Below are 22,662 nucleotides of genomic sequence, written 5' to 3'. Positions count from 1 at the left end.
GCGGCGCGTCGCCTCCGCGCTCGCTGGCGAACTGCGTGTTTTCCGCCGCGGATGCCGCGCTGATGCCGCACTGCTGCGCGGCTTTCTGTCAGCGTCGTGTTTTCCGAGCAGCTGATGGTTGTAAATCTTCATGAAATGCGACATGACAGCGCGGCGGGCTGCTCCGGGGTGTCAGCTGTTTGTTGCGCCATGAGAAGTACTGATGTTGCTCTTATTGGTGGTAATATTTGCAGTATTCTCAGAGTTATTAGTGGTAATATCGGCAGAATTCTCAGAGTTATTAGTAGTAATATTGGTAGTATTCTCAGAGTTATCAGTAGTATTATTGCTGTTGTGAGGCTTGCATCAGCAGCGGTTGCTGGGCTGCGCGCAGAGGAGGCGGTTTTGGCACTATTTACCTGTCGTTTGTGCGCGTGCAAGTGTGTTTGTGCGCGTGCCTGTCTCTCTACCTGTCTCTCCTCCTCCTCCTCCTCTCTCTCTCTCTCTCCTTCCGCCTCCTGTTACAGTACCTCTCCCTGCCTTTTTCTCTCTGATGCAACCACCTTAAACTTTTTAAATGCTCGTTAAGGACCAACATCTGCTCTTCAGTTCCACCTTAAAGGTGAGCCGTTCGACCTGAGGGGACAGAAGCTTTGAGGACACTGTGGTCTTTAGTTTGAGTGGAACTTCAGTCATTAATTTAGCTATTTAAGGCCTCTGTATGTGTATTGATTAGGGCATATTCAAGCGATGAGAGGAGCCTCAGTCTGTGATCTGCTGTCGTACTGTACGGTCAGATAATCCAGCTAATAGACCGGCCCCGTGCTGTCTGTGTCCGAAATTCAAGCTCAAATATGCTTTATTGGCTTAGCAGTGATAAAAAGAAAAGGTTGCTAAAGCCACACAGCCTGTGGTGACGTGTAAGAGGACGATGGTTTCCATCAGGTCCAGGTGAGACTCAGGTGAGACTCAGGTTTGTCGGCTGGTGTTAACCTCCTCTGGCTCCATCACCAACACTTGCAGAGTCCTCGAGTGTCTCCTGGTGTGACGTGTTTCTGTCTCCAGGAGCTGCAGCAGCGTCCAAGTGGTTTGGTTTGATTTGATTTTCCATAAATAACAATAAGGAGGACTGACAGTGAATGAGGCTGTTAAAGAAGAAGAAGACGGTGTGTGTGCTGTTCATAGAGACATAGTCTGACATTAGATGGGCTGAAGTCATACAAACACCAGCGCTGCACAGAGAGCGTGTCTGTGAATATGTGACGACGTAATGATGAGCCAGTCCAACACGTGAGCTCTGAAACCTCAGCACTTTCATTCTTATTGATTATTGTTGCTCCTAAAATCAGCTTCGGGCGAGTTTTCCAACGGCTGGACTGATGTCAGTGCGAGCAGTGATGAATTGTGGGATACGTGTAGCTCTGCTGTGAAGTGGTTTTAAAGTGAGCTGCTTGTTTTCAGACGTGGGACATTTTTACCAGCGTGAGACGTTCGAGTGTCTGTACGGGGACAAAGACGGAGGCTAATCAGAGTCTGCTGCTGCAAGAAGTACTCACATCCTTTACTTATGCTAAAGTATTAATATCTCACTGTAGAAAGACTCCATTACAAGTAGAAGTACTGTGTAAAGGTATGTCATTAGTTACAAGTAGAAGTACTCATTCTGCAGTAAAATGGTCCCTGTGACAGTTCTATGATTGTATATCACATTGTTAAATTGGTAGTGAAGTGGAGGTTTGGTTTGTCACAATCAGCCAAACTTCAACCATCAGCAGTCCAAACCTCAAAGTAAATGAAAATAATGAAGATAACTTACAAAGAAAAGCATCGAATGGTCACATCTGAGGAGCTGAAACTGTTGAATATTTGGTCTTTTTACATCAAAGCTGTCGATTAGTTTCAGCTCTGATGGTGTGTTTGGTTTTAATCCGTAACAAAGCATCAGATTTTGTATGTTTGACCTGTAAATGAACTGCAGCTGTCAGATAAATGTAGTGGAGTAAAAAGTATAATATTTACAAGTACTGCGCTTGAGTACTTATACTTTGAAGTCAGTCACACGAGCTTTGAGCCAAAAAAAAGGTTTGACTTTCCTTTACGACAACAAAATGAGACGCGAGCAGGTTCAGGGCGACGCGTCCTCACACCTCCGTCCCTGGCAGAGAGGAGGACGTCATGAAGAGAAGTTGACTCATTCTGGACACTTTGAGTTTGTCTCTGTTACTTCAGAGCTCAGGACAATTCACGAGTGTCAGAGACGACGGACACTTCTCCAAACAGTCACTTTGTCTTTCTGTCTTCTGGTTTTCAACGGCTGCACTGTGACATCTGAGACAGTCTGTCTCTCTTCTTTCTGTCTGTGTCTCTCATTCAGTCCCTCTCTCTTGTTTGAGGGGTGACGGGTTAATCTGCCTCAGTAATGAATCTGCTGTCACTGTGGACACAATCAGACGGCTGAGAGGCTCATCGCTGGTCTAACATGGAGCTCTGCGACCCGTCGGACCTGCAGGGACACTGTGGTCCTGCAGACAGACAGACAGACAGACAGACAGACAGACTGTGTGTCGGACACTTTCATCCAAAAACAGACGTTACGCTCACAGTTTGAATCCCGTGACGGTCGCAGTGTAATCGCAGATATCAGCTGTTCGCCGCCTCTCTGTCAGAGGTGCAGCGTTCAGAGCAGCGAACGTGTGCTGACGTTTGATTTTCAGCACAACAGAAACTCTGTGCTGACTTATTTATGACATAAACAGACCTTTTATTAAAGAAATCAGACTTTAGAATAAGATGAACAGCCCAGATAAACGCGTGGTTTCATTCTGGTCTGAGGTCCATTAAAAACCAGATTCCCTGAAGTCCATCAGATCAGCGTACATCACGTGAAGGCAGCAGGTTGTTGGACAAACAGACTGTTGGACAAACATCAGCAGCGCCATGTTCCAGATTGTTGATTCCTAGTTGCGTTAAACTCTCAGTTAATTAGAAATGTTGAATGTTTGCGTCCGATAAATAATGTGAAAGCTGTCAGATTCGACGGGCAGATAGTAAACGCAGAGCAGGAACTTCTCAACAAAGCAAAAATCTGAACAGATTCACTCTGCTCTGCTCTCATGGCGTCGTTTCCAGAGAAGAAGCTGTAAAAAAGCACAGTTCACTTGCTGCTGAGTTGATGCGTCACTCTTACAGAAGGATGGACGAACTGTGCTGTTGGGTCAAAGGTCATCCTCTGAGTTTGGGTTGAATCCTGAATCCTCCCGCTGCTTCAGAGGTTTGTGTTGTGGACTAGAATCACTGCTCTGCTCTGCAGTTTTATTCCTTCCAGGACACTTCAGCGTCCTCTGCTCGTGTCCATGATGACGCTTGGTGTCTGAGAGGAGTCGTCACCTCCGCAGGTGGGAGTCCTGCCCCCAGCCCCAGCACGGTGCTGCTTCGTCAGCTCTGCTCTGCCGGTGGGACTGCTGAGGAAGAGGAGTTGACTCAGCAGCATTGTTAATCCCAGAGGAGCGACGCTGTTTCCTGGAAACGTCCGAGCTGATTCCGACCCTGCTCGGCTTTCAGGGACAGATTCAGGCCGTCAGGTCTGTTAGTAACACTGAGCAGGACGGACGCCGCAGGCTGCACCCATCAGAGGTCATGGGGTCATTTTAGTGTGGACGGTTCGTCCTCTGGGGAGCAGGAGTGCGGTGTCTCCTGGCAGTCTGTGTGAACGTTGTCTCGATGGTGGTGCTGAGGACGGACATGGCAGGTGTGTTTCTGGTCATTTGTGTCTCTGGAACAGGGACACGGATGTTTGAGTCCAGATTTGTCGGAGATTGTGTTCATTAATACTCACTAAGCAAAAAAAAAGACAAAGTCTTTTTCAACCATCTGTCAAAACAGAGTGAGCGAGCTGCAGGACGCACTGTTGAGAGTGGTCCTGTTTTGGACGTCCATATGTAGACGCACAGCAGATGTTGGACGGTTGTGTCGGAGCTGAGACTCGGTGTGTTTTGTCTTCGTCTCCTCGCGCTGAACTGTTGAGCTCTGTGAGCAGCTCTCAAAGGATCCGGCTGCTGTTGTTCTTCCCCTGTCAAAAGATCTCGTGAAAAGACCCAAACCAGCAGCCCGTTAGCCGTCTGTCCGCACGCTCCCACTTCCTGTCTGCGACCTTCAGCTCCGAGCCCATTGGTTCCAGAGAAGTGTGACGCTGTGACCACCTGATCTGATCCTCTCTGACATAAACTCACCTGAAAGCAGCTCAAACATTATTTAATGTTCTTCCTCATCAGCTTCACTGATTTCTGTAAATATCTCTTATTGTGAATCTGATGCAGCGACACGTTTCACAGACTGAAAGATGTGGAACGCTCAAAAAACACCTGTTTGGAACATTCCACAGGTAAAGTCCAGCTGTGATCCAGTTTGGAGAAACCTCTGCAGACTGCACAGAAAGGACAGATGATGAGACGCTTAACGAGTATTCATCGCTCATGGCTCCGTTCAAAAGGCTGCGACAGCGTAAAGCTGCTGGCTGAGAGCTCAGCTGCTCTGCCTGGTGGTGCTGGATCTGGATCTGGATCTGGATCTGGATCTGGATCTGGATCTGGATCTGGATGCTGCTCAGATTCCGGATGCAGTCGTGTTGTGTCGGTGATGCTGTGAATTAGGCTGCAGTGGCTGTACTTCATACTAACATCAGCTGAGGAAGCACCGTGGAGCCAGGCGTAGTCGTGTTTGAGGCGCTGATATCAGCTGTGACAGACGTGTTACTGACACACCTGCAGGAAGACAGACGCTCAGCCGGCGCAGTGGAAATCCACTGCACATGCAGCGCTGCATGCATTTAGTGTTCAAACCATCAGAAACGAAGGCGTCACAGCCGCAGGCGGCGTCATCGTGTAACGTTCAGAGTCCCGGCCTGACTCAGGTGAGCTGGCTGCTTCTCTCATGACATGTTCCGTATGTTCGCAGCCTCTCCGCCGCTCCCACTGAGACTTTAGTCGAGTCTTTTATTTCCTGGTATCTGGTTTAGTTGATCACTCTGCTGAGACTCATCGCCTTCGTGTGATCCAGAGCAGCAGTGAGGCTCACTGATGTGTTCTGGATAGTTTGACACATTGGAGTCCTGCAAGTGAACGTTTACACAATTCTTTTTTATGTCATGATTCCTGTTCTTGAGTCTCAGCGACCGTTTCCTGCTTCCTGTTCCTCCCTGCTGGTGAAACTCTTCATTCTGAAAACCAAACGGTCTAATTATCTGCTTATTTATCGCCTTGATGGTCTGTAATGGAAAAACCTGCTGAATCCGTTTGCCACAACTGTCACCTTCATCCCAGCGGTGATGAAAGCGACGGCGGAGAACAAAAGATTGATTGAAAGCGTTTTCATTTCACACCTCAAGGCGAAAGTGAGGAGAGACTGAAAGGAGCTGTTTGATTCTGATCCACGCACGCCGGCACGCCGTGACGTCACGTCCGGGAAGCAGATCACATCTTCAGCAGAAGGACTGAGACAAGCAGCAGGCGTGCAGCAGATTTATCTTCACTAAAGTCGCTTTGAAACAGCCACCATTTTGATAAAGTGGCAGCAGCTCTTCAAAATGGCTTCTAGCTAAAAGAGAGACTGAGCGAAGCGTTGAGGACTCTTATTCTGCCCGGAGGTGTCGGCGCTCTGGAGCAGGACTCTCTCAGTCCTTATTTTGGCTTTTCTACTCGAGGAGTTTAATCCTGTGTCATTCTGCAGCTGCAGACCAGTGTGAAGCAGAAAATAATGCGTCCGCAGCCTGTAAGATCCCTGAAAGGCCCGTCAGGATCCGTCAGGACTCACAGGACTCCCAGCTTTCTAGTTTCCAGCTGAAAATGTCCACCGTCTCCCTCGGTCACCTCAGCCTCAGCCTGACCGAGCGCTGAAGTCGTGACCTGAACTCCTCCAGCAGCTCTTTTCTTGTTCTTCAATGGTCTTCACCTCAAACAGCTTCAGGTTTTTATCCAAACCCTGAACCTGTCCCCACCTCCTCACAGCTGGTCCTGCTTTACTTCCCAGTCATCACGGCATGAATCATTTGATTATAACAAGAACCTGCAGCTGTCGTGAAAACAAGTCGTTTCATGTGGAGCCGATGAACAGACCTGCGGCGGATCAGCCGTCAGTCTTTGGATTCATCATCACACCTTAATCTGGCTTCTCTTGTTGTTTTCAGGATGTGTTTTATGGGTCACAGATGACACAAAGTGAAGCAGAACGTCAGAAACAGTGAAGCGTCTTCCTGAGGAGCACATTCGCTGAGTGACAGGAAAACGAGCACGACGTGTTTTCATTCATTTCTTTATCAACTGCACTCAGGTCAGTTCAGACCAGTGGACAGCAAACTGAGACCTGTGTTTTAACGCAGCGATGCCTCCAGTCAGGTTCAACTGTGCAGCACTTTAATATTTAATAGAAACACATTTAATTTGTGTTGCGTTTAAGTGGAGATAAAACACACAGAGTGCAAGTTGGTGTGGACTGAACGGTGCTGCAGCAGCTGAACAGCACCAAGCACATCCACGACTTGAACTGCCCTGAACGCAACCTGCAGCATTATGCACGGCTTTAAACAGCAGCGGTGTTTACTGCAGTCACATCTCAGCACCTTCACCTGAGGCCAGAGGAATAACAGCTGCTGGAAAGTGTTGAGTGACGGATCTCTGAGAAATCCCGTCGTGTGGTGGAGAGAGATGCACTGAGCGCGTTGAATGAATTAGCAAGTTCTTGGCAGCAAATCCAGCTGCAATATCAGGATAATTCACCCTGAACGCATCGTTCTTTTCAGCGTGTAGAACAGCAAGTCCACGCAGAAGTTCACAAACGGCTCTTAGTTCCTTTGTAACCTTGAAAAGCTGCAGAGTCTCACAGTGAAACTGGAGGTTTGAGCTGCTGTGGGTGTTTGCAGCTGAGTTTCTGAGCATCTTCCTCTCTTATTCCAGGTCCTGTGTGGTCATGTGACAAGGTCGCTCAGCGTGTCAGTCAATCTGTTTCTTAACTTTTCCTGTTGTCACCAAAATCACTAGAAACCGTGAACATCCACAGGAGATTTCAAGGAACTGTGACGCTGCTGTGTCTGACTCTGGACCTAAGTGTTGGACAGTCACACCATCACTGCTGGCCAGAGATAAAAATAACCACAGCGAGAGAAGGAGTCCCTGCAAACACAATGGAGACAGTGGACGCGTGGACTCGTTATCGTCTGCTTGTGTTGGACGGAAAGTGTCCTTGGCAGAGTCGGTGTTCAGTCCTTCACTCTGCTTCCCCGGTTTCCTCAGAGCGGCTGAGGCATGATGCAGCAAAATGCTAACTACCCTGCGCTATACAGTATCTGTGTGTGTGTGTGTGTGTGTGTGTGTGTGTGTGTGTGTGTGTGTGCAGGGCTGTGGGTGGATGATCAGGGCTTATTATGTCTGCTCAGCTCAGATCCTATATACACAGCGACCAGCTTTACTGCAGCAGAGGAAGAAACAGGCTCATATAAACAGCCTGCACTGCTCCAACTGTGGCTTGTAACGTGTGTGTGTGTGTGTGTGTGTGTGTGTGTGTGTGTGTGAGAGAGAGAGAGAGAGAGAGAGAGAGAGATTAATCAGAGTTTTGTGTTCTGCAGTATTTTGTGGGCTTCAAACACCCCCAGAAGAGCAGAACAACCAGAAGGTGCTCAGATGTGTGTGTGCTTGTGTGAGTAGGTTGGTGTGTGTGTGTGCCTGTGTGTGTGTGTGTTTGTGTATTTAAATGCGGCGAGAAAATAATTGGCTGAGCAGGACGGCAACAGTCAGGCTTCCAGGGCTTGAAATTAACACCCGCCAACCCTCCAAGTGCAGGTAAAAGTGAGGAGTTTAACGTTGCCGGAGGACAGCGTGGCTGAATCACGCTCTAAATATTCCTCCAATCTGCTCCCACAGTCTCATAAACACCGAGCGGCGACGAGTAAAACGACCGCCGCGCTGCGTCTCTGCAGCTCTGAGGCCTGTGGGGACACTCAGTGTCAGTCCAAACCTGTGGGCGGCCGTCGATGCTGATTATTGATCCGAAATCAGCCGAGTTAAAAAGGGACGTGTGGCGGAGGGACGAGGCTGAAGGACAGGCAGAGGAGGAGGAGGAGGGACGAAGGTGTTTGAGATGAAGCTGCAGCTGTCGAGTGTTTGACGGCGTTTCAGGTTCGTGGACACATGAAACGTGGAGTCTGTCAGCGTGGAGCGGGGCGATGCTCTCTGCTCAGATGACGGATTAGACGTCTCTGGATTTGCTGGTTTGCTGGAGGGTTTGGTTCCTCCGCCTGGATCCTCTTACGTAACAAAGTTAAAAATTAGAGTTTGTCACTATTTCACTTAATGTTGGTCTAAAAATGTGTGATGGCGTCATTAAGTAAGAGACAGATAAACACCATTTTTAAGTGCATCATAAAAAACATGATCTGATGATGATGGAGACACAAGTAATACAACTACCAACACACGAGTGTTTCAAGCCCTTCGACATTATATCAGTCAGATCCTGGAGGCAGGTCCGTTTGACGAGCCAACAGGACGCGTTATCAAACGCAGCAGCAGTCAGATGGATCAGTTATGAAATCAGCAGTAAGAAACAGACAGAAATGAACCAGATCGAACACGAAGACGTCATCTGCACAAAGCCGCCGTTAATCAAGAGTGTAGGGCTTCCAACATGGCCGCCTGAGGCCGCCCGGGGCTGTTACATCAGCTGGAAGCCCTTTAAAGAAATGACAAAGCACGATCAGCTGCAGATGGCCACTGCTGCCCAAATGTTTTCACTCCTCCTCACTTTCTATTACCAGCAAACTGGTGTGAGCGTGGAGCAGAGAGGTGCTGATTCTCCGTTTGGTGCCGACATTCAGTCAAATGTTTACAGCATTTAGTCTTCTTCAGTTAGAATATTTACATATATTTACATCAGAGTCCACATTATGGCTCAAAGTGAGAACAGAGAAGTAACATCACTGTAACTATACATCAAAACATGTTCCCATTTTAAAACACGTTACACTGAACCAGCACAGGTGATCATCATGTGACCCACCTGTCCAGGAACTGCTCCAGGATCAGTTGGCTGAAGCTTCAAACACTGACAGAGAACCAGGTCAAACCTGGTCAGACTGTTGTTGTCTTTGTCTGAACGTGGACGTTGAACTTCAGACTTCTGGCCGTTCGTGGCTCAAAGTTAGCAGCGATTCTTGTGATCGTTCGGCGCCAGAAACCGTTTCGTCTTTATTTAAACATCCAGTCGTACCTGTGTTTGAAGCACTGGTCACGTGCTGATATCTTCATTTAAATCTGTGTGTCGTCTGCATACGTATGAATCGTTCCGTTTTCTAACTGAGAGCTAGCGGACGTGGAACAGAAGAGACCCGAGAACGGAGCCTTGAGGAACTCCAGGTCATTTTACAAACACGTTTGTCACCACTTGGACTCAACAGTTGGTTTTATATCAAATTTGAATGAAGGAACTTCTCAAATCTCTCTGATTGGATAATATTGTTAATGTCTTAACAAGTAAAAGGTTAAAGTTTTCCTCAGTGATCAGGACTGATGTGATGACTGCAGTAACTTTAATCTTTCTTTCTTTTTACTTCTTAGAACAAACATGGCCTCTATTGTTTATTTTCTCTCTTGTTTATTGTCCATTTGTTCTTTTTCTATGTTTTCTTTTCATTCTTGCTGTTGCAGTAATAGAAGTACATTTCCCTGCCGTGGGATCAGTAAAGTCTTATTCTCAAACTTATTGGCCAAACTACAGATTACAGTTATTGTCTGTAGTCTGAGTGTCTACGCTTTTTGCATCACAGAAGAAGAAGCCGTGTGATTCCAGTGTGTGTTGGTGAGTCTGTCGACTCAGAAACACTCGTTCTCTTCTGTTTCTGCCGCTTTGGTTCTGCTTTTTCAGATCAGTTCTGCAGTTCTTGACTGAAAAGACAAAAGCAGCAACGCGACAGATGAATCTGTGTGAAGTGTGTGATGTTCTGATGATGATGATGATGATGATGATGATCTGATGATGGTGAGAGACAGTCAGTGGCTAACAGAGCTGCAGTTTGTTTGCTAGCGCTCGAGTGTGACGCTCCTCTTTGCTAAAGTCAGTCTTTGGTTTTCATAGATGTCACATGTCGAGCATTTAAAGCCGAAACGCTCCCAAACGCTGCCTTCAGCTCAGGTGTGCGACCGCCGTCTGGTCCTCCACTGCGGCCTCAACACACAAGTTTTCCATCCCGCCAATATGGTATCATTAACGACAGGAAGAGGAACCTGACCTCCTGTGATAGATGGTGCAGTTAAGACTCCAGTGACTCTGCAAAACGTGTAATTAAAAGAGTGAAAACAGAGGGAAAAGGCTGGAGTTGAAAGGGTTAATTGGTTATTATTAGTGTAAGCACCAGCTGATCGTTATCCCTGTTTTCCCTGTAATCACTGACAGTCGTCTGCAGAAGCTGCTCTGGGTATTAAAGTTACACGTCGGCTCATTTCTGAGGAAAATGAGCCATAAAAGAAAATCTCAAAGGTTGAATGTGATGTTATAGTTCTGCCATTCTTTTGTCAAAGCAAGAATAAAATAATGATTCCAGATATGGTGACGGAGCAGAGCGTTTACCTGCCGATGAAAGGAGCGTTTGACTCCACGCCGGCGCTCGCTCGCAGCATCGGGAGCGCTCGTGAGGTAATTACCCACGAGGCTCGTGGTGATCAGTCTGTCTATTTTCTGTGACTCGCTTTCTCACCTGAGATGTATCTGACTTCTCAGCTCAGAAATAAACCTGAGAATCGCACACGTTCGTCGTACGTCTGACGCTTCCTGTGTGTGTGTGTGTGTGTGTATGTGTGCGTGCGTGCGTGCGTGCGTGCGTGCGTGCGTGCGTGCGTGCGTGTGTGGTTTAATTTAACTGGTAATTCCTGGTGGAGTTTTGGAGAAAAGCTCTCCAAAGCTGTTTGCAGTCTGTTGTGCTCGTGACAGAAATATGACTGAATCATGTTTCAGGTGAAATATTTCACGTCCTGAAGTGTTCAGTCTATTTTACACCTAAAACAAGTTTTTCCCTGAATCAGCCAATCAGGAGAGTTCATGTTTGTCACATGTCCGACTTGGTCAGTCAGTGTTGGACAGCGCTTCCTTCCTGTTGCAGGAACAGTCGACCAATCAGAGCGTTGTAGGCGGGGTTAAAGATGCTCTCGGGCAGCGAGCGGTTACCAGTAGCAGCGTGGAGGTTCTGGATTCTAAGTGAGTACCAGTTCTACCTCCTACTGGTCCCATTAGATCCAACCAGTGATTGCAGCCCTGACGTCTTTATTTGTCTTCGTCTGTCGGGTTTCGCTCCGCCTCCTGATGTCTGTCACCTGTTTTAATCGTCGTGAGCTTCCTTTCATGTGTTCCTGTCGTGGTTTTTCGGTTTTGTTTGGTCTCAGTTTGGACTCGATTCTGCAGCATCAACTAAACATGAACATTAAAACGCAGCTTTTGGCAGACGGCGACTCTTAAACGTCAGATGGCTGAAGGATGCGCCCCCTACAGGAGACACACAGTTATGGTCAGTCTGGACAAACGGGCGGCGCCTCATCCACCAGATGAACCTTTGGAAGGAGACGCCATTTTCCTTTTCAGCTGAGTGCGTCTGTGAAAGTCAGCAGATCATCGTGAACTTCTCTCAGCGAAGCAAACGTCCGTCCTGCAGATTTGGTTCTGAAGTCGAGCAGAGGAGGGGCTGTTGTGGAGAGGAGGAGGTGGAGGCGTGATGGAGCCCGACGGAGGCTCTGACGGCAGGAGCCGACGCATCGCGGCGCTCAACCTCGTTCACTTGAAGCATCCTAAATCTCCTCCTTCTCTAAACGACTCCTTCCCCATCTGCCTCCTCATCGCTCACTTTTTGTCCACCATTTCCCCAGCAGCTACGTCCCCACCCTCCTCCTCCTCATCCTCTCATGCTCTTCATCGCCTGCAGTCCTGCAGCCACATCCCTCCACACATTTCTCCTCCTTGTCTAACCTCCTGCCATCCTCCACCCTTTTTTATCCTCGCCCTTGTGCTCCTCATCATTATCTAATTTGCAAGCTTTAAGCAACCTCCTCCTCCCTCCGTACCTCTGCCCTTCTCCTTTTTCTGCGCTCCTCCTCCCTCTCATCATCCTTGATTAACCTCCTGCCATACCCACTCCCCTTCTCCTCCTCTTTTCTTTCATGTTGTCCTTCACACCCTTCCTCTCCTCTCCTTGTTAAACCTGCTCTCCTGATTCTCTCCTGTCCTTCTCCCTCTCCTCCATGTTTTTCCTCATTAGTGCTTTTGCGCGTTCATCCTCCTCCTCCTCCTCCCCACTCGACCTTTTCCTCGTTCTGGCCGACGCCCCTTCGTCAGCACAAACAGGGACATGTTTTGAGCCTCAGCTGTCATTCGCCGCCCTGTTCGCCTGTTTCCTGCAGCGGGCAGCAGCAGCGTGTTCAGCCGGTGACCTGCAGCGACTCTGCTGGGCGGCTCGCCGGCCGTGCCGCAGGTAGCGTTTGGCGAGCCCGCAGCCTGCGACACGAGACCGAGAGCGTATTTATTTATAGCAGCACCGGGATCAGTCGACGAAGCAGCCAATACGACGTCAACAACACGGAGAGATGGGCAGGAAAAAAGTCACCAGGAGAGAACAAAGACGCGACAAGCTGCCATCCCGGAGCGCTTCGTTTTGAAGTAGCCTTTACTGTCTCACAGCGCCCAGAAACCACTGAGAGAAACGTTCTGCAGACAAATTACAGGAGAACAGCTGAATTAATGAGTGTGTAAACAGCGAATCCATGCAGACCTGCGGGCTTCGCTGAACGGTTTGATGAGTTTGGAAGTGATGTGAATCATAAGGCCTTTACATAACGTTTTAGCTCGTACAGTGTCAGCGTTGGTCTCGCTGCAGCAGGAAGCTGTGGACAGGAATGAGGACGCCTGTCTCCGTCTCAGCTGTGAACGAAAGAGTTTTTCTATCTGTGCGTACAGGACAGCATGAAAGCAGATAAAACTGAGGACTGAAGCAAAAACCGTGCTTTGCAGTCAGGTAAACCTGAAGGAAGCTGCAAATTGAAGGAGCTGAAGTGGAGCTGTGGGGGCCCGGCTGTGCCTGTGGGGGCCCGGCTGTGCCTGTGGGGGCCCGGCTGTGCCTGGGGGGGCCCGGCTGTGCCTGGGGGGGCCCGGCTGTGCCTGGGGGGTCTTTGTCCTGTAATCTGTCCATTGTTAGCCCACATTCGCTCTGACACGTCAGCCAGTGTGCTCTCGTTCAGCTGCTAACGGCGTGATGTGGCACAAGTCTTTGAACCAGGTTTTAAGATGCTGAGACCAATCAGAACTTGTCATCTTTAACAGCCTGTGTGATGTCATCAGGGAGGAGGCGCTCGGGTCCGACTTCACACAGCGCAGACATAAACATGACAATAGCTTTGAGTTTGCACATCAAAGTACACATTTCTTAGCGCCCAGCACGGTTTGAGCAGCTGGTGAAGTACCTGGTGATCCCTCTGGTTTCTTCAGTCGTTATCAGGACGCTCCTCAAAATGATCACATGATGCATCGTGATGAATATCGATCATGTGATAAGATGATGATGTCAGCGCTGCTAACGTGTGTCCAGCCACACCACGGTGACGGCTGCGGAGCGCAGACGAGGCCTCTGGCGTCCTCTGTTATGATTCACTACTCGTGGTTTGCACCTGTCATAGTGGTCTTTGTTGTGATTGGTTGGACCTTTTATTTGCTCCACCAGCTTCTCTCTAACTGTCCTTCCACGCCAGCCAGGTAATACACTCACCTTCACTGAGCTCGTTTGGCACACGGGAGGAGCTGTGGGTGCCGTGGTCGGACTGAGCGGCGGGCTGGAGGGATGGCAGCAGACGACATCCTGCCACTTGTTTTCACTTTGGCCTTTCTGTGTGTTTTGTCAGGCGGCTGCGACCTCTGACCTCTCCCCTCGCCGCTGTTTGTTTCTGGAGATGATCGTAATGTAAGGAGCGAAGCGTTCAGGATCCTCCTCGTTGACCTCGGCTCCCCCGGCGCTCCGCTCGCGCCCACGCTGCAGTGTTTACTTCCTGTGGGTGTGGAGCAGCGGAGCAGCAGGACGCCGCTGTCACATGATTCTGTCCCGTCACGTTTAATAAAACATGAAGGAGCCTATTAGAGGTTTGCAAATGGAACCTGTGCTTGTTTGAGGGGCAGTAGGTCGACAGTGGTGAATAATTAACAGAATAAAAGATGATGAATGTTTCCAGACTATAAAAACACAAAACGCAGCTTCTGCTCGGAGGCTCGTTTCACAGATTAACATTAACCAAGTCTCACTTTACTTTACTGGAGTCTTTTCATTTCATGTAGTTTTTACTTTATTTCAGCTTTACATTCGAGCTGTAACATTCACATTAACACTTTGATGTAGTGAAGTTCCATATTTAAGATAAGATAAGACTTTAATGATCCCACACCGGGGAAAATAAGTCGTTACAGCCAGCAAGTAAAGAGCAAAAACAGTGTCAGTATTCTTATTTCTTTATTCTGGAGCAGAGGTATAAAAGGTCATGGGAAGAATTTACTCAAGTACAGTGAAGGACTGTAAATTTGTACTTGTACTGTACTAACGCAGTATTTGGGTGGAGTGTTTGAGGGATACACACACGCTGAACTACACGCAGGTGATGAGTTGAATAGAGAGCACACTGTTAAAATGAAATCTTGAATTAGTAAATCTGGTGAGCAGATGAGTTTATTTTGCCTCCATAACAGTTTTAATACCCTGAAAAATGCAATAAAAACAGGACAAATCTTGCCGCGTCCTCGGCGCCTCTGAGTTCTTCTTCTTCGGTGGTGTTTTTTTTTTTTTTTTTTTTTTGCAGATATCACATTTTCAGTTTTGTGTCCTGGACTCTTCCTCCTGCACACTCACGCTCACTCATTCACCTTCGCAGCCGTGATTCATCCTGTTTGAGAGGGAGCAGAGGGCAGCGATGCTGGGCCGAAGTGAGCCAGCCAAGTGATTTCAGCTGCCACAACCTCCTGAAATAGACTTCAAGCTGCTCCGCTGCACAGATCCTCCTCGGGCCGCCTCACGGCCGTCCGAAGGCTTAGCGCCGCGGGATGTAATAGTGTTATGATATTGATTTTTTTCTTTGACAATCTCCTAATGAATGAATGAACATAAATGAGATCAGTGTCACGTGATAAGACAAGATGAACTTTCTGGATCCCTGAGGGGAAATTTAATAATGGCAGCAGCATCGAGTGGAGAGCAGGTAGAGGACCGGAGGCGCCGCGCGATGAGAATTAAAGGACTTAAAATACGATGATAAACAAGGCTGACGGCCCGATAACGGCCGAAATAAGATCGTATGAGCAGCCGTCAGTGTCGCTTTAATTTCTACTGAGGTTACGTAATCCGTCCCACTTCTGCCATCAAAGTCTCAATTAATCAATTAATCATTCGACCTATAAAATGAAAATATGCCCATAAAGCCAAAGATGATGTCATCAAATTACAACAACAAATCAAGCTGGAGCTGGAGGATATTTGGCCGTTTTATCTTGTTCACATGTCGTTTTGTAACACCAGTGTCGTCAGTCGAGCCAATATTCTCGTTAATACCAGGATATTGATTGTGGCCACGCTGCCAGTTGCTCCATATGTGTGATTTTCTGCTTCCTGAGCTCACTGAGGTGTTTCTCATATCATTGAAATCCATTTATTTACCCTCCAGCTCTCCTGCACACGCAGCAGGATGCAGAAATCCATCATGGAGTCACGTTTCTGCTGTTAATCGCCTCCCAAAGATGCTCTCTCACATGTTTTCAGGCCTTAGCAGAAATCGTTGGCCGCATGCTGATGAGGGTCGGCTCCACGAGGAAGCTCGGAGTCTTCGTCGTTCAGACTCTGTAAACAGAGCTGCCGATCTTGGAGGGCTTCGTTGTTCATTAAACCAACAGGCGGTGATGGTGTACAGTATTTGTTCACCATTACTGCCTTCGTCTGCGACTATGAAATGTTAATGCTTTGTTTGCTGATAGCAGAGCAGCCGAGGAGCAGATAAAAGCTCCTTACATGAGAGTTAAATACGATGTGTTTGCTCCAGGTTTCATGTCCCTCTTCAGACTTCAGTTCATTCTTGGCTGTTTAAACAAAGCAGCGTCCACTCGAGGTCACTCTCCCGCCTGTTCTGCATGTTAGCATTGTCACTGTGAGCTCGTTAGCATTTAGCTCAGTTGTTGTTTTGTTGTGGATTTTCTGTTATGCTAGCAGACTCCTGCGTTTCCAGACTTCATGCTAGTTCAGCTAAATATACCCTGGACTTTGTCTCTGCACCGGGCACTCAGAGATGAGAGCGATATCCACCTTCTCATCTGACTCGGGGGATTCTGGGGAACTCCATGGTTTTCTGAAGAACTGCCCCGATGCCGCTTCGTCTCAGCCGACACAGATTCAGACCACGTTTACTGTCGTGGCTTTTTGGGATTGAATCACACGGTTTCCTCAGCAGATTGTCCAGTTTGGCTTTTATGTTCTGAATGTTAAAATCTGAGCTGACAAAGAAACAGTTTGTCGAGCCCCACCTGCTGAGGAAGACCAGGTGATGCAGACGAAAGCTCCAGAGCGACTGCTAAATGGACCGTTTTCAAGTTCAAGAATTCGCTCTCATCCAGTTAAAATCAGTCGATTCTTTCTGTATTTCTGCTGTTTGCGTTTCAGCCATGAAGCTGCTCAGATGCTTCAGTTCTGTGGGGTTTTTTTATCCTTTTTTTTAAAACGACTCTTCTGAATTCACGGAAAACGCTGACAGTGCATAAACTCCACGCTCTCCCTCGGGCTTCCTCTCGCTGTCTTCGTTCGCTCAGGTGGTTGAAGAGGTAAATCTGTAAACTGAGCCCCACGAAGCAGCGACATGCTGAAAGGCATTCCTTCATTTTTATAGTCTACAACCACTTCCAGTAAAGAAGAGTTGATCTCCGTCTTTCTGCTGAGTTGACTTTGATTCGCGGCGTATCGGCTGACACCCAGGGGAGCCGCAGAGCAGCCGCTTTCAGCTCGGAGATATACAATCCACAGGATTATGGCAGCTCTGCGAGGAAAATGTAGGATGTATGTAAAATACAGAAGCTTCTGAGGAGTTTTCACCGCTGGAAAAGCACAAGTTATATGAGATTACTTTGAGATACAAATACACCAGTGGTGGGAGAAGTACTCCTGGTTTTACTTAAGAGAAGCAGTACTGCTCTGTAAAAACATGCTAGAGTCAAGATTTCATTTGAAGTAATAATAGCAAAGTGTACTTTAAGTATTAGAGTAAAAGTAGTATCATATTACTGTAATATTTTGGATGCATCAACACATAAGCAGTATTTCACTGTTACTGCTGGTGGAGGTGGAGCTCGTTTTAACTGCTCTCTGTGCTGCTGCAGAGTAAATGTACTGCGCAGTACTGGAGGACTAACAGAGTAACAGCTGTCTGATAGATGTAGTGAAGTAAAAAGTATAATGTTTCAGTCTGAAATGTCGTGGAGTACACGTATGAAGTAGCATAAAGTCGATATACTGCAGTAGAGGAAAAGTACCTGGAAGTTGAACTTAATGTCGTTTCTAATGATCCGTTTTATTTCTCTTAGTTACCTCCATCAGTTTCCTCCAGCTGCCTTTAGAAGCAGACAGAGGTTACCTGAGGTCGGGCTGAAGTGAAGCCGTCTGTCCATCCATCACGCCGATGCTGGAAGAGACAACAGCTCGGAGAAGTGGTTGTTTTTAAGACTTGATTGAGCGAACGTCCAGCGGCCATTACTCATAATGACACGGTGGAGAGATGGAGGCTCTGACAGCCTGATGGATGGACGGTTAAAGGTCAGCTGAAGAGCAGAGACTTGAATTAAACTGTGTGATAAACATTTACACTGCTGGATCCACCAAGCTCAGCCTCATTGACTTTGTGCTGCGATGAGCTGCCAGGCTAATGTCGTGAGCGCTCGCTGATAACGAATTCAGGCATCTGTTTGGCTGAATTATGGCGTCTTTTTACCACCAGTCAGATGTTTAGAGCAGGACAGGACAGCGCAAGAGACGCTCAAAAGGACGAGTGGAAGCCAGTCCTGGATGCTGTTTCAGAGTTCAGGCTAACATTAGCAACATCCTGCTCTTCATCTGCGTTCACGCTGGACAAGCGCAGCCAAAGGTGTCACTGTCGTATGGGAAAGAAAGACGCATAGGTCGACTTTGACTCATATTTCTGTTTATTGTTAGGCGGCGACCTCTAGTGGCCATAATTATAACGATGGGAACAAAGGAGGAAGTCAGGTGACGTAGTATGAAGAGCAAGAAAGCCTGCGTGTGGATGGACGGTCAGACGAGCAGGACGTTCCCCGAGTGGACCGCTGCTCGTGTCCCGAGTCAAACCAGAAGTCAACGATGAGCCATTTTAAGTTCCGTAGTAGTAGTAGTAGTAGTAGTAGTAGTAGTTGTTGTTGTTGTTGTTGTTGTTGTTGTTCTGTTGCCTAAACCTAAACAAACTGCAGTCACGTACCGGCCTGGTGCCCTGGTGCACCCTGGTCATGTCAGTGGTGATGTTCTTGGGAATCAGCCCCTTCAGTCTTCAGGTATGAGGACGTGTCAGAGTATCCACAGTACTGAATCCTACTGCTTTAGTGTTAATAAGAAATACTTCAAGTTTATATCAAGAGTCACTGGAACTCGTAATAATAACTGTGTAATACCGTGATACCATGAATACTGTGAATCTGACCTGGATTCATGTAAATCTCCTAATGTTGCATCCTTAGTTTGACGTGAAAGATGCTCCTTTAAAATCTAAAGAATGAAAATAAAGTTTCCTCAGCGCAGTCAGAGTCCAGCGTCCAGAGTAACTGTCTGATTTCAGCTGGTCAGACCGACGTCAGCTGTCTGTAGATAAGAAGCTTCTTTGGTCGACGAGAACTCGCCGTTTCAACGTGTCCGATCATCTCTGGTCACTGGGCTGCGTTGGTCTTTAAGGCTTGTGTGGATCAGCAGCAGCTAAGCTGAATGAATCAAGCGCACCTGTGATGTACGTTCAATAACATGTCCTGGTCACATTGTATTTATCCTGAGGAGCGGCTGGTTGCTGGTTCCAATCCCTGGGATTTAAAGCACATTCATCCATTGGCTGCCGTCTCTGGCCTGATCTCTGCCACATCTCATCTGACCAATCGCGGCCGTCTGTCCAGTCTAATTAAGTCCACCGCTGGACTCTGCAGACAGGGAGACGAGCAGATCTGATATGAGGCCAATCGCATCCTTTGTCTCATCTCGTTTCATCACGGCCAAATTATTTTTCCGACGTGAGCGTTATGCTCTGTGATGAGACGCTGCCCAGCTTCATCACGGCTGACGAGGAGAAGGAGACGCGAGCTGACGGCTCGGCGCAGGGAGATAAACAAAGCGAGGAGTGAGTTTCAGCTGGGAGGTCGTTTGGTGTCCAGAGTGTTTGTGCTGCAGCTGCAGCTCAGGTGGAAACAGGACCAGAACGGGAAACAGAAGGAATCCGAGATCAGCTGCTGCGTTTGGGGCCAGAATCAGTCAGGACCAATCAAATCCCGTCTTTCCATTTCAAAACAGAGCGCTGTGCCTCTGGCGCTCCGATGATGAGGCTGAACAGGCTGTGAGAGGAGCAGGAAAACCACAGGAGAATAAAGCACACCTCAAATCAGATCAGCTGTTTGGTTAACCTGTGCTCTGCTCCGAGGACATCCATCAGCTCTGCGGCGTGGAGCGAGCATCGATGTCTGGCTCCGGTCCCAAACTCACCGTCCTGAGACCGAGTTCAGCTCAGCGTAATGACACATTGATTGCAGCTGAAGCTGAGAGGAGCTTTTATGATGGAATCGGTTCTGTCGTGTTTGGGCTGAACGGGAGTCGACTCAATGTGTTTTTATATTTAGACTCACACGACTTTAAAATCCACCTCATTGATTTTACGAGTTGGAATCAAACAGATTTACGTCGCGTTCTTTGCGTTGAAATATTACTGTGGAAGAGTAGTTTTTCAAAGTGTGTCTTCATCATTTTACAGGTTTGTGAGGAACGTCTGTGTGTAGAGCAGAGATGCTGTAAATCAGCTGACGCTCTTTGAGCTCTCAGAGAGGAGAGTTTGGAGACCAGGGTCCTTTAATCCGAGCTGAAAAATGCAGGTAATGAGGAACACGGTGCGCCGTGTGCTTTCATGGATGATCGCAGCCTGAGATCAAGATCTGAGGTGAATTCATCTGCTGCTGGATTACATCACCACACTGAGATGTTCTGCTCGTGTCACATGACATCACGTCTGACTCATGCATCATGTTGCATGCTGGCAGTGAAGTGTTGTTATCTCTGCTGGAGGGATTCACATGAGAGTCCATCTCGTCTGCGTGTCGTCCACTGAAACACTAAGCTTTTGAGCAGGATCTACAGAGGCTGCATCACTTTATGAGGCCACGGAGAAGGAGCAGAGTACGACCTGAGAAGGAGCCCTGATGACCCTGAAAGCAGTGAAAAACCATTTCAAGGACACAGACCGCTGCCGCGCAACATCACGAAGCTGCACATTTGATACGAGAAATGAAACAGTGAACACATGAGGTAGCAGTCGCTAGGAGTTAGCTTCAATTCTGTTATCTTCATCTGGGATTTCTGTCCGTTTCAGAGTTTTTCTGTAACTCGATTTCCAATAAATTCCATTTGTACAGATTTTGCAGCCAGTGAATACGACTGATTGTAAATTATAGATATCTGACAGCCCTCTTCACCAGAGAAGAGTCCAAACTCAGACCAACACCAGTGATCAACCAATGAATGAAAGAGCTGTGGACACTGTGGACACTGAGGACACTGTGGACACTGTGGACACTCTTGACACTTAACTCGTAACAGCAGAATCAAACGTCAGCACAGAGACGTTTAAACACTGTAAACTCTGCAGCCACAAACACACATAAAGCAAAGAGCTGCACAGCTTGTACACACACCACTTCAACCAGTCCACTCAGCCTGTCTGTCCCAGTATAACCAGTCAGTCCTCACCCTCCTCACTGAAGGAAGAATCACCTCTGGAGGATCCACTGTGAGCGTTTTAGCATTTAGCTTCCAGCCAAACCCAGCGTGCAGCAACGTGGGTGTGTTGGATTTGTGTCTCTCAGCGTGCTTGCCGGGTGGTGCATTAAATCAGTGATAGATTAAGATCGGTGTGGGTTTTTTTTAACTCTGCCGCGGTACAATAAAGACTGAGAGAACGACCAAAATAAAGTGTTTTAAATAACACCTGGACTGCAGATTTCCATGTAAATCCTGTCCCGTCCGGCTCACGTGATGAACAGCGAAACCCCGCGGGAATCTCACAGGAACCATGTGACCCACAGGATTCCCTAAAAAATGTCAGCCTCTAATCTGTGACTGTGTGTAAGTCTAATAAACGTTCAGTCGTATTCAGGCCTGTTTTAAGACTTACGTCGGTCTGTATTTGTTCGTTATTGTCAACAAAAGCAATGAAAAGGCCAAAACCAACAACGAGGTCGTCCGTCTCACTTGTACTGACTTCCTGTCAGCTTCAAGCCCATTGGTTCCTGCTGAAGATGGAAATCTGTCGGTGCTGACTGTGTGGGAAATCACACGTTCTGTGGACATGTCTAATGTTGGTCGGGGGGCGTTGAAAAGGACGGAGGACACGGGACCATCTGCAGACGAGGCAGACAGAGAGAGGTGCTTGTTGTGAGTAGCAGCTCGATGCCGCAGGGTTTGGTGCCATTTGGTGCCTGTTTGGACTATCAGCAACAGAAAACACACACACAGAAACACACACACACAAACTCACACAGAAACACACGCCATTCACACACGCTCTCTCTCTCTCTGGTAAAACGAGGCCTGGATGAGCTGTGCCTCACTAACACACATTTCCCAGAATCCCCGTTGTGTCTCAATGTAGAGCGCTGCGAGCCTACGGGGCAGAGGAGCAGGGTGGTTGCTGGTTCCAGTCCCTGGGACAATCTGTCCTCAGAGACGTGAACAGAAATATCCTCTCCGTGTGATTCAGATTTTTAATCCCAGTGTATTCCTCAAGACTGAATGCTGTCCTCCAGATCTTGATGGAGACGTTTGGCAGCTTCCGGTGCTGTTAGCGGTTAGCTGTTAGCTGTTAGCGGTTAGCTGTTAGCTGTTAGCAGCACTGATGCAGATTCAGTGCATTCAGAGCAGCAGATCACTGCTGTGTGCATTTGGAGGTGTCGTATTAGAAATGGTGGAACAGCAAAAAGAGTTAACGTCCTTACTGGGAGACGAGTGAAAACGTCTCCTCGTCCCTCCACACAGATCTGATGGAGGTCTTGTTGCGCCGTCTTCTTCCTCTGTGGTGTGGTGGTTTTTGTTAAAATGGAATCCAGCTCTTATACACAGTCTGGAGTGTGTTCACAAACAACAGGATCTGTGAACATGAAGTCACATGGACTGACAGGTCCCTCACTGATTGGACATCCTCAGCTCACCTGGCCACAGATCACGTTCCCACCACGCCGTGTGACCAGACCCAGTCCACCTCCTCCAGAGGGTGAAGCGCTGTTCTCAGATCTGCCTGAAGAATCGTATGAAGGGATGAACCTGAGCGTCCGCTGCTTTGAAGCGCCCTCACAGTCCTGAACGCCATCACGCTTCTCGAGTCTCTCCATAAATAAATC

General features: G+C 48.0%; 1 protein-coding gene across 6 annotated transcripts in view; it reads left to right on the top strand.

The window, feature by feature from the left end:
* LOC143326825 (IQ motif and SEC7 domain-containing protein 1-like) overlaps positions 1 to 22,662 on the top strand; it is a 131,265-nt gene that overhangs the window by 80,715 nt on the left and 27,888 nt on the right. The window contains exon 1 of one of the 6 annotated variants that reach the window (XM_076740780.1): positions 6 to 22,662. This exon is cut by the window's right edge and continues 1,317 nt beyond it. The exons of the other annotated variants lie outside the window; for them this stretch is intronic. The gene's annotated coding sequence lies outside the window, so the exon portion shown is untranslated. Of the gene's footprint in view, positions 1 to 5 lie in introns of those variants that run through there. 6 annotated transcript variants of the gene reach the window in all.

This window comes from Chaetodon auriga, chromosome 10 (genome assembly GCF_051107435.1).
Source record: "Chaetodon auriga isolate fChaAug3 chromosome 10, fChaAug3.hap1, whole genome shotgun sequence".
NCBI lineage: Eukaryota > Metazoa > Chordata > Actinopteri > Chaetodontiformes > Chaetodontidae > Chaetodon > Chaetodon auriga.
This window is presented reverse-complemented; position numbering and strand designations above follow the sequence as displayed.